The following is a 12,398-nucleotide window of genomic DNA, read 5'->3' as shown; positions in this document are numbered from 1 at the left end:
AGGTGGTTGAGGAGTTGGAAAGAATATGAATGTGTAGAAGACTGAAGTAATGTAGGAGTGCTTTAAGAACGAGATATCAATAATCTAACCAAGCAATTTGTGCTATTAGATAGATCAAACACTTGTTGATTACTTACATCTTTGACAAGTCTGTAGCCCTTAATTGGGTAGGCCCAAAAGCCTTTTTGTAAATCCTCTAACAAGGTGGTTCACATCTATGGATCTAAAATCCTCTAGCAAGGTAGTCTTTAATCGGACTTATCTCCTAACAAAGATTGAGATTCCTAACAGAATCTGTTCTGGTAAAGAACATTGTAAGACCTTAACCGGTCTGGTTCCTATTTTGCAGATAGTGACTTGTGAGTTCCATCTCACCGTGGTTTTTCCCATTTGGGTTTCCACATCAAAATATATTGTGTTATGGTGTTTGTGCTTCTATGGGTGAATGCATTATTAGCTGTTTAGTTTGCATGTTTGTTAACCGGTTTGTCTGTTAAACTGTTTTGTCGATTTACTGTTAGTATTGCAAAGTGTTTAAGTGCAAAGATTTTTGGCATACTAATTCACCCCCCCTCTTAGTATTCATCAAGGTACTCCTGCAGTCAAGCAAATCAACTGTGTCAGTCAAAGTGCCATTCCCTGTTCAACACAAAATGCTGCTTTTTATCTTAAGTGCTTATGATACTCTATCCTAGTGACACTCATTGTTCATCACAAAGTGTTGCTTCTATCCTAGTGACACTCACTGTTCATCACAAAGTGTTGCTTCTATCCTAGTGGCATTCCCTGTTCATCACAAAATGCTGCTTTTTATCCTAGTGGTACTCATTGTTCATCACAAAGTACTACATGTTTTTGGCACTCCCTGTTCATCACAAAGTGCTACTCATATTTGCACTCACTATTCACCATAAAGTGCTGCTTATATTTGCACTCACTATTCATCACAAAGTGTTGCTCCTATTAGTAATCCCTGTTCATCACAAAGTATTATGTCTTGGTACTCCCTGTTCATCACAAAGTGTCTCGATCTATCCTATCCTAGGGCTTTACTTAAGTGTATCCTCTTGAGTAGTTTCCTAATTGGCAACGTATGTTTAATCACAGAATTGTCAATCCTAGCCCTATCTGCTATCCTAGTCTTCCCTAGAGGACCTGTTTGAGTGTATCCTCTCAGCAGCTTATCCAATCGACAGTGTATGTTCATCACAGAACTGCCAATTTGACCTTGAAGACATAAACGCACCTCCATGACATAAACGCGCTTACAGACTGCACAAACACGCCTGAAATACACAGACGTGCCTCTACTCTACACAGACGCGCCTGTCCTACACAGACGTGCCCACATTTCACAAACGCACCTGCACAACATAGACGCGCTCGCATCTGGCACATATGATTTTCCCAGCATAGACGCGCCTAGCCAACCTAGATGCGCCTGGCACCAACGCAGACGCGCCTACACGTTTTTGACATTACCATAAAGTGCATTTATTGCATTACCTAAGATGCATTAATGATAGCATTTCTTGTGACAAAGTACAAGGAGGTTTTGTGGTACTCACCGACTCTCCTGCGTCGGCTGGCCTCTGAAATCGATGAACACAATTGAATCTATGCACCAATGCCATCACTGTTGATTGCTACTGCTCAATTCTCGCTCTGCACTCTGATCTCTTGGATGTGTGGATGACAATGAGGATGTTTTCCCCTCATGGTCTATCTTATAGACTACCCTAGCCCTAGCCCTAGCCCTAGACCTCGTCTCCCAAGTCAGTCTTTGTTATCCCGTGACTCTGTCACTCTATCCCATCCGGTCAGTTCATTCTACCCTTTCTTTCTTATCCAGAGATTGTTTGCGATCTTTTCAGACATTTTCATCCAATCTCTTGAGGGGGCATATCATTCCCATCTTGGGGCAACTTTGTATCAGTTAATCTTATCTTCTTTGAAACAACGCGACAAGCTGCATTGTCTCAAAGAGGGGCAAAATGTAGACACCTAAAATTGTCCAGTTTACTTAAATAAATATCTTTATTTATTTAATTATTTTAGCCTAATTCTTCTATTAATTAAATAAATCTTTATTTATTTAATTAATTCATTTATCCTCTTCTAGCCTTATTTCTCATTTAAATAAATACTTTATTTATTTAAATTATCCTTTTCCTAAATTAAATAAATAATATTTTATTTATTTAATTTGATCCCACTTCCTCTATTAATTAAATAAATCTTATTTATTTAATTAATTCATCAACCTTTTCTACCTATGACACATGTCATTCATCTCTTAATTCATACACTACCTACCCCTTTCATTATTTTATTATTTCCTCTACCTACCCTCTAATCATAGCCGACCATTTATCTTTTACACCTCTCAATCTTATCCCTCTATTTCATATAGTGTCTTCTATATAAGAAGATGCTTCCTTCATTATCAAAACCTACCCCGCTAATGACTCGACTACACTACGCTTTTGAACTTTCATATGCGATCCTACTTGCAACCATTGTTGAGCTCTTGTGCACATAAAATCTAAGAGCAAATATATCAAGCGAGATCAATGGAGATAGGAAGAATGGAGATCCAAACCCTATTGGACATGTGATGGTATAATCTTTGTGATTTCATTTGATTTGCATTGTCTTAGGTAATCTTCATATGTTATGGTGGATTTTTGTTGTTGTTAGGCTAGGGTTTTGTGGTTGAATTCATTTAGTCTTTCAACATTGTTGTTATCCATTTCCACTGTATACAGTAACTGACCTAATTGTAAAATGTACTTAGGTCGAGTTTGAAAAGGCTAAGTGTATCAGTAATCAGAGAAGTGTGTGTCTGCCGAACTAGATTGAGATGTTTGCATGAGAGAAGAAAATTGGAGCTGACAAGGATATGTTATAGAAAGCTATGAAATGTTGAGTCCAAATTATTTATCTATTGTTTCCTAACAGTTGCAGCAGCATTAAAAATCCCTTAACCGGGTAGGTCCTAATAGGCCTGATTGTATAAATCCCTTAACCGAGTAGCTCAACAACTTGAGTTTAAATCCTCCAGCGAGGTAACTCCTAACAGGGTAAAGCTCCTAATAGAGCTAAGTTGTAAAATCCCTTGACCGGGTGACTCCTAACAGGGTCTATTCTTAACCGGCCATTGGTGTAAAGCTCCTAATCAAGCTAGGCTCCTAACAAGGCACATTCCAAAAGAGTGCAAATATTTTGTGGGTACCAATTCCCACCGTGGTTTTTCCCATTTGAGTTTCCACAAGAAAAATCCTTGTGTTCATGTTGTGGATGGATTATGCATTTGATGTCTTTACTATATTTACTTTATGATGAACACTTAAGTTGCTACTGGTATTAGTTTGGTAAATCTGTTTTGGTGATTGTTTGATAAACTACCGGTACTGGTTATGAACTGTTTTGTGAAGTATTGTTCAGATTGGTGAAAATTTACAGTTTATTGTTATCCCTGATTCACCCCCCCTTTCAGTGTTAACTGGATCCTCACATTAACAATTGGTATCAGAGCATTAGGTCCTCTTTGTGCAGAAGCTTAATCACTTGAGGAAAAGATCCGAGGAAGATGATGAAGAAGGAGAGTCCCAAATTCACTAAGGACAACTATCGGATATGGAGTGATAGAATGAAGATATATATCAAAGGTATGTGTGCTCAGTTTTGGCAGCATGTTATTACTCAGTATGTACCTCCTATCGGTACTCTAACTGTAGATCAGTTGAAGGAGCAACAAGAAAAAATTCAAGCACTGGAAGCCATAGTAAGTACACTGGCTAATACTGAATATATTGATGTCCATGGTTTAGAGACTGCTTTTGAAGTTTGGGAGAAATTAGAATTAATCTATGGTGGTGATAAGCATGTTCAAAAGGCTAAAGAAGAGAGTCTTAGAGGAAAGTTTGATGATATGAGAATGATGGAAGGTGAAAATATTACTCAATATGGACAGAGGATTAAAGAAGTTGTCGGTGGAATCAAAAGTGTTGGTGGTACTATTGAAGAAGACATTGTTGTGAGTAAGATGTTTTGAACCCTATTGCCTGCCTATGCAATCAGAGTGTCTGTTATTTAAGAGTTGAGATCAGTTACTAAAAATTAGGTTACTGTTGATTCTTTGATTGGTAAGCTCACTACTTTTGAGTTAAATAGTTTTGATAATAGTGTACCTTAGACATAATATGCTTTTAAAGCATCTGTATCTAGTGTACTCATGAGAAAAGGGAAAGATGTTTGTCAAAGTCATGAATGTAGGTCAAGTCATCTTGGCGGTAGTAAAGTTGATATGGATGATGAAGGCAATCTGATGGAATTTGAAGCTCTATTGGCTAAAAGACTTCCTAGAGGCAGTGGTAAGTACAAAGGTAAGTTGCCTCTCAAATATTTCTCTTGTAGCAAGATAGGACACATTGTTGCACACTGTCCTAATAATGGTCAAAAGGAAAAGTTTAGAAAATATAAGGGAAAAAGAAAGAAACAGTGTTATGTTGCAGCTGATGAAGGTGCCACTGATGAGGAATCTGAGGATGAAGACAATGAGGAGATTGCCTTTGTTGCTGTTAAGGAAGATTTGTCTGATAAGAAGGTTTTAGTATCTTGCATTGACAATAGTGACACATGGATTATTGATAGTGGTTTCTCACACCACATGATCGGTGATAAGAACAAGCTTATTTCTCTTAAAGAATTTGATGGCGGTGTAGTAAGATTTGGAAACGATTCACCTTGTATGGTTAAAGGTAAAGGTTCTATCAATTTGAATGGTACAAGTAATGTTGATGATGTATTTTGGGTTGAAGGTTTGAAACATAATTTGTTGAGTGTTGGTCAGTTGAATGACAAAGGCTATCATCTTGAGTTTAAGAGTGGAGTTTGCAGGATCTTAGGATGCAAAGAAGAACTAATTGCTACTAGTAAGTAAACTAAAGGTAGTTTATTCCATCTGAATGCTAATGTGAACGATTGTTTGGTTGCTAAGGTTGAAGATAGCTAGTTATGTCATAGAAGGTTTTGTCATGTGAAATTTGATAATGTGGTTAAGGTCAACAAATCTAGTATGGTGAGAGGTATGCCACAACTTGTTAAACCAGACGATGTGTTGTGTAAAGAATGTCAGTTGGGTAAGATGACTACATCTTCTTTTAAGAGAAAATCTCTTTCTTCTGAGCATATTCTAGATTTGGTGCACACTAACTTATGTGGTTCTATGAGGACTAGAATTTTTTATGGTGACATGTATTTCATGATATTTACTGATGATTTTTCTAGAATGATGTGAGTTACTTTTTTGAAGGAAAAGTCAGATGCTTTCAGCAAGTTCAAGGCATTCAAAGCCTTAGTGGAAAATGAAACCGGTAAGAATCTTAAGTTCCTAAGATCTGACCGGGGTAGAGAGTTTACATCTAATGAGTTTGTGAGATATTGTGATGAAAATGGAATTAAGAGGCAGTTATCTACTCCAAGGACACCACAACATAATGGAATTGCATAAAGGAGAAACCAGACCATTATTGAAGTTGCAAGAACTATGCTGATACAGGGAGATGTACCTAAGATGTTTTGGAGAGAAGCAATTAGCACTACTGTTTACACATTTAACCGGGTACTTGTTAAGAAAGGTAATGATAAGACACCCTATGAGTTATGGTATGGTAGAACTCCTAGTGTTAGTTATTTCAAAGTTTTTGGCAGCAAATGTTTTATAAAAAGAGATGATTATATTGGTAAATTTGATGCTAAGAGTGATGAAGGAACATTTCTTGGCTACTCCATTAAAAGAAAATATTTCAAGAGTTACAAAAAAAGAACAAAGAAGATTGTGGAGAGTGTGAATGTAAAAGTTGATGAATTTCCTGATGAATCTGATGATACCAGCAAATCTGATCCAACAGATGATGAACAAAATCTTTTGTTTATTGAACCGAATGTACAAAAAGATGTTGAGTAGAACAGTGCAGATGAAGATGCTCAACCAGTAGATGAAGAACAAGAAGAGGTTATTGAACCGAAACATGTAATTCCTAGGTATGTAAGGCTAAATCATTCTGAAGACCAGATCATAGGTGACAAGAATGCTAGAGTGCAGACTAGAAGAAAAATTAGAGAAATCTCTTGTCTGATTTCTACAGTTGAACCGAAGACAGTTAGAGAATCTCTTAAGGATGATGGCTGGTTAAATGCAATGAATGAAGAACTTGATTAGATTGAGAAAAAACAATACATGGTCACTTGTTCCTAGACCTGATGATAAAAATGTAATTGGTACAAAGTGGGTATTTAGAAACAAGTTGAATGAGGATGGAGAAGTTGTTCGAAACAAGGCAACACTAGTATGCAAAGGGTATGTGCAAGAAGGTGAAGACTATGGAGAGACATTTGCACCAGTTGTTAGGCTTGAAGGAGTTAGAATGCTACTTGCATTTGCAGCTTTTAAAGCTTTTAGAGTCTATCAAATGGATGTAAAGTCAACAATTCTGTATGGTATTTTTGAAGAAGAGGTGTATATTGAACAACCGGATGGGTTTGCATTGACAAAAGATAAGGATATGGTATGCAAACTGCATAAGACATTATATGAATTGAAGCAAACACCAAGAGCATAGTTTGAAAGATTTCATGCACATCTGATAAAGATAGGAATCCAGAGAACCAATGAGGACAACAATATTTATTTGAAGACTGAAGGAGACAAGATGTTGATTGCAGAAGTATTTGTTGATGACATTATATTTGGTGGAAATGATGATATGAGTATGACTTTTGCAGATGAGATGCAGAAAGAATTTGAGATGTCTCTAATAGGTGAGATTAAATTTTTCATTGGATTGCAGGTCCAACAACTAAAAGGTGGTATTTTTATTTGCCAGTCAAAGAATGTAAAGGAAGTGTTAAAGACCTTTGGAAGGGAAGACTATAAACCAGTTGGAACCCCTATGGTTACCGGTTGCAGATTGTCAAAAGAGGATGATTCACCCTCTGTGGATGAAAAGGAATACAAGTCCATGATTGGGAAATTGCATTATGTTGTTCATAGTAGACCGAATATTGCCCATGTAGTTGGTTTAGTAGCAAGATTTCAGAAGAGCCCTAAGGAGACACATATGAGAGCAATGAAGAGGATATTCAGATACCTTAGAGGGACAATTGATTATGGATTGTGGTATCCATACATAGGCAATTTTTCTTTGCAGGTATTCATTGATGCTAATTGGGCAAGGAATGTAGATGACCGGAAGAGCACAACCGGTGGTGCATTCTTTCTAGGTGATAGAATGGTATCTTGGACCAAAAAGAAACAAACTTGTATATCTCAGTCTACAACTGAGGCGGAATATGTGGCTGCATCCATGAATTATACACAAGCTATATGGATGGGACATGTCTTGGAAGGTTTCAAGCAAGATATGACATAACCAATGATTATACATTGTGGTAACACTAGTGCTATAAACATTTCTAAGAACTCGATACTGCATGCAATGACTAAACATATTGAATTGAAGTATCACTTTCTGAGAGAAAGGGTGTAGGAAAAGAAAGCGAGATTGGAGCATGTATCAAGTAAAGAGTAGTTGGCAAATATATTCACAAAGCCAATTTCCTAAGGCTACCTTTGAATATCTCAGAGGTAAGTTAGGGGTTATAACCCTACCCAAGATCAACTAGGATGATGGTGAAGCATCAATCCAATGGAATCAATGAATATCTTTCATTGTGGATTGATGAGAAGTGGGCTACTCCTCAGGGGGAGCAGCTGAGATGATGATAGAAGATGCCTTAGGACCTTTGGCATTATTGTCAAAGGGAGAAGAAATGTAACATTCATGGGGTGAAGAGCAATAAAGAGAAAAGGAGAAGAAATGATGACCGGACAGTGACATAACAAGTTTCACGATGAGATTTTGGTGTTGCCATCAATGCCAAAGGGGGAGATTGTTGGCATGTTGGCATAACTGATGGAGATGATGGTGTACTGGTAAAGGACTGATGGTAATGATATAACTATGATATGATGATGAGTTATTTGTGTTGTCATTGATGACAACCATATTTGTCCATGTTTGTTTATGCTTGGTATATCATCTAAGTCTACTGGTCAAGTCTAATCGGTAATGGATTGAATTAGATTGAATTGGAAAGCAAAATTGTCAAGTGATAGTGAACGGGTAAGTAGGAACAGAGAAGGAGATGGTTGCGGTAGTGATCCGTGTTGAGTCAGGTGTTGCGGTTTGGAATGTGTGTTTATGACATCATAATGAGCCTATGATATGAACCACATCATGTTTGGAGAACCGGAAGTTGTGTTTGTTATTGACTGTTGTATAAATAACTAGGGTTTGAGAACCGATATCAAGATCGTTGACCGATGATGTTTTATGGTTTGGTGGTGATTCTTTTCATGTTCATAAGTTGATGATGACATGTCAGAATCTATGTGAAAAGATAAGATGTTGTTTTGGAGCGTACAAGGATCGAATTTATTGGAAAACAATGAAGTGCTTAACAGAATGTAATAAGGGTTTGACAACTTATCGGATCGATGTGCGGTGATGAGTTATGATCATTCAACATCTATAATTGTCTTGTCATTTCTTGTAATGATCTGTAATGATTTGTAATAATCTGATATGATCTATGATGTAGATTCATTGTAGGTTAGGGTTTTATAACCGACCTAATTGTAAAATGTATTCAAGTTGAGTTTGAAAAGGCTAAGTGTGTCGATAATCAAAGAAGTGTGTGTGTGTCGAATCAGATTGAGATGTTTGCATGAGATAAGCAAATTTGAGTTGACAAGGATTTGTTATAGCAAGCTATGAAGTGCCGAATCCACATCATTTATATGTCATTTCCTAATAGTTGCAGCAACATTAAAATCCCTTAACCGAGTAGGTCCTAACATGCCTGATTGTATAAATCCCTTAATTGGGTAGCTCAACAACTTGAGTTTAAATCCTCTAGCGAGGTTACTCCTAACAGGGTAAAGCTTCTAATAGAGCTAAGTTGTAAAATCCCTTGACCAGGTGACTCCTAACAGGGTCTGCTCTTAACCAAGCATTGGTGCAAAGCTCCTAACTGGGCTAGGCTCCTAACAAGGCGCATTCCGAAAGAGTGCAAATATTTTGTGGGTACCAATTCCCATTGTGGTTTTTCCCATTTGGGTTTCCATGTGAAAAAACCTTGTGTTCATGTTGTGGATGGATTATGCATTTGATGTCTTTACTATATTTACTTTATGATGAACACTTAAGTTGCTACCGGTATTAGTTTGGTAAATCTGTTTTGGTGATTGTTTGATCAACTACCGATGCTGGTTATGAACTGTTTTGTGAAGTATTGTTTAGATTGGTGAAAGTTTGTAGTTTATTGTTATCACTAACCCCCACCCCCCCCCTTCCCCTCTTAGTGTTAATTGGATCCTCACATTAACAAACCGCCAAAGTGGGTTCAAAGTGAGTGTGAAATTGTGAAGGAATACATTTTACTATACTATAGACACTTTACATTAAAAGTTAGAAAACTACAACATTAATAAGATGATATGCTTCTTATGTAAGCATTCATGCCCAAAAATTAAGATTGTCTCACAATAGATTTATTTTTCAAACTTGAGATACTACTTTTAAAATTGAATAACATATCAATCATCAACATTGCATTTGTTTATGTATGTGATTATATAAATAGTGAATAGGAGTTTGGATTTTGCATATAAATATCGAATAACAAACTCAAATTTCCTAATTATTTAAATGGGTTGCTACACTTATCAATTTGTGTTGTTGCCACCTACTATGATAGACATTCGTTTACAAACTAGATTACTTATAATTGACAAATAATTTTCACAACATTAATTTTTATACAAACTTTATTAATATTACTAATTAATAATTATAAGTTTATATATATTTGTGTTTTTATTGACAAGGATTGAAATTTACTAATCAATCTTTAACCATCAAATCTGCCAAACCATCAAATTTATCAAATGTTATTAAAACAATGAAGATCGATTTCATTTTTTCTAAAAAAAATATTTAACTTTATATGTTAATTTTATTTTTTATTTTTTCTATTATTTTATATTGCATCTTTATTCTAATATTTATTTAATTCATTTATGTTTATAAATATTATTCTCTTTTTTATTATTTTAATTACTTTATTTTAGTATATAAATCACAAACAAATTAATTATTCAAGAACTATATATGCAAGTATTCCTAAAATGTGAGTGCATTATTCGTGATGTGGGTTTCTAAATTTTTTGTTGGGATTTCTCTTTCACCTTTTTGACCTTTCTACATTTTGTTGTTGGAGGTGTCTATGTTTGGTCATGGAGTAAGGAATTTGAATCTTTTAAAATAAGAAAAAGTAATTTTTTTCACTTTTGCTTTGAACATGGACAATGATATGAAAGACTGTCATTTATAGTGATGGATGCACAACCTCCAACTTGTGATTTTAAAAAAGGAAAAAAAAAAGAGAAAAAAAGATTTCATGTGATTTTAATAATCTTTTCATCAGCCACAAACATCTTGCTGCCACTCAGCTCTGACTCATTTTCTTACCTAAAATCAAACCACTCCAATATCAGATATGCACAACTCTCTGAATTTCCTTTCAACTCGTCTATGACAACCTTAAAAATGTAAGTGTTTCCTTATCCACAGTCTACTATTTACTCTTACTCAGTTTTATGAGGCTCTCTTCTACCTTTTCCCAAATTTACTCATATATGAAACTTAAAAAATGCACTGCTATTCTTATCTGCAGTCCACTATTTACTCTTAATCAGATTCTCAGAGCCCTGTTATACCTATACCTAAATTTACTCATCCATGACAAACCACAGAAATGGAAATGCTGTCCTTATCCACAGTCTACTATGAGGCCCTATTTTACCTATTTCTAAGTTCAACATAATCGACGATTAAAGAGTTCAATTTCTATTAACCTCCTTTATCCAAAATTGATACCTGTGCCGGATTCCTCTCTTATCTTGATGGCAGAAAAATACTCAATTACTCCAATTCTATATTTTACCTATGGAAGCCATCTATTTCTGATACGTAAATGCAACACATTTGAGAATATAATACCTATAACAATTCAAAAACAGGAAAATTAAACTTAAAGCTTTATTTGGGGCCTTCACCAGTACATAGAACATTTTGCTGACAGAAAGGATTGATAGGCCTAGTCCAAAAACTTTAAAAACAGGCATCATGCTAATTAAGCGCTATGAATCTGCCTGTCTGCAAGCATAGACACTGAAAGGTAATTTCTATACATCTCTTATGCTTTTACTATATAACATTTATCTGGGTTTTCATGTACATACATGGAGTGCTGAACCAAGATAAATCTTCTAGAATGGAGTACGGTTATTTGGATGTTTTGGGGCACACGTTGACAGTCAAGTTTCCAAAGAGACTCATCCAAAATCTTAAATGAATTCCAATCTTTAAAAGTCATCTATTAAGAACATTAAGGCCGTTAGATAATCCATATCCATGAATATTTTAAGCTTTTGGAGAACACCATGTATCAAATTTTTACAACATTTTGTATCACTTCATAATTTATCATCAGATGACCAAGGCAAGAGCATAGTTTCCCCCTTCTGCATAAATGTTATTGATAGCTAAGAGGAGAAGATTTCTCCCCATGTATTAAGGACAGAATCTCTGAAATATTATTCGTCGTGAAGCCCAGACCTGTGACATAACTAGCAATGATGTTCCCTTAGTAGTCTTTAATGATGCCTTGAGTTTCATTTAAAGGCATCGTACAAATTCAGACCAATCCAATGTTCACTTATCTTTTCAGGATAAGGAGTAGGGATAAAGAGGTAAGGTCAGCCTGTGAGTATGAACTGTTTTTCAACAGCCAAAACAATTACATACTCTTGCCTGTCAATTTCAGGGGTTTACTAGTCCTTCGGTGCTGTGGCCCGAAAATTGAGTTCATCTAGTGTCCCAAAACAATTCCATTCAACTCTAACACAAAGTGTTGAGATCTTTGGAAAATCCATAGAGCTGTATTCCATGATTTGAGCCAAACACTGAAGTCTTGTTAGAAAAGAAATTTCAATATAACCCTGGTCAGAGAGTCAGATGTTAATTTCATTTGTGGTGATTAAATCAGCTTTATTTATGATGAAGTAAAAAAAATTAGGGATTATTACTACTAATTCTAAGATGCTCTTCCTAAATCATGAGAGTCCAAACCTCAATTGGGCAATAACATTGCTTATGACATAGAAATCCTCAAATGAACCATGAACTTGTGATGGAACAATAGAGAAAAATGCTAAAACAGGACTGTTAGATTTTCTTGGCACAGGTAGCATTATTTGAAATGATAAA

This window comes from Cryptomeria japonica, chromosome 11 (genome assembly GCF_030272615.1).
Source record: "Cryptomeria japonica chromosome 11, Sugi_1.0, whole genome shotgun sequence".
In the NCBI taxonomy this organism is placed as follows: domain Eukaryota; kingdom Viridiplantae; phylum Streptophyta; class Pinopsida; order Cupressales; family Cupressaceae; genus Cryptomeria; species Cryptomeria japonica.
The sequence above is the reverse complement of the archived record's forward strand: the minus strand, read 5'-3'. Positions refer to the sequence as shown.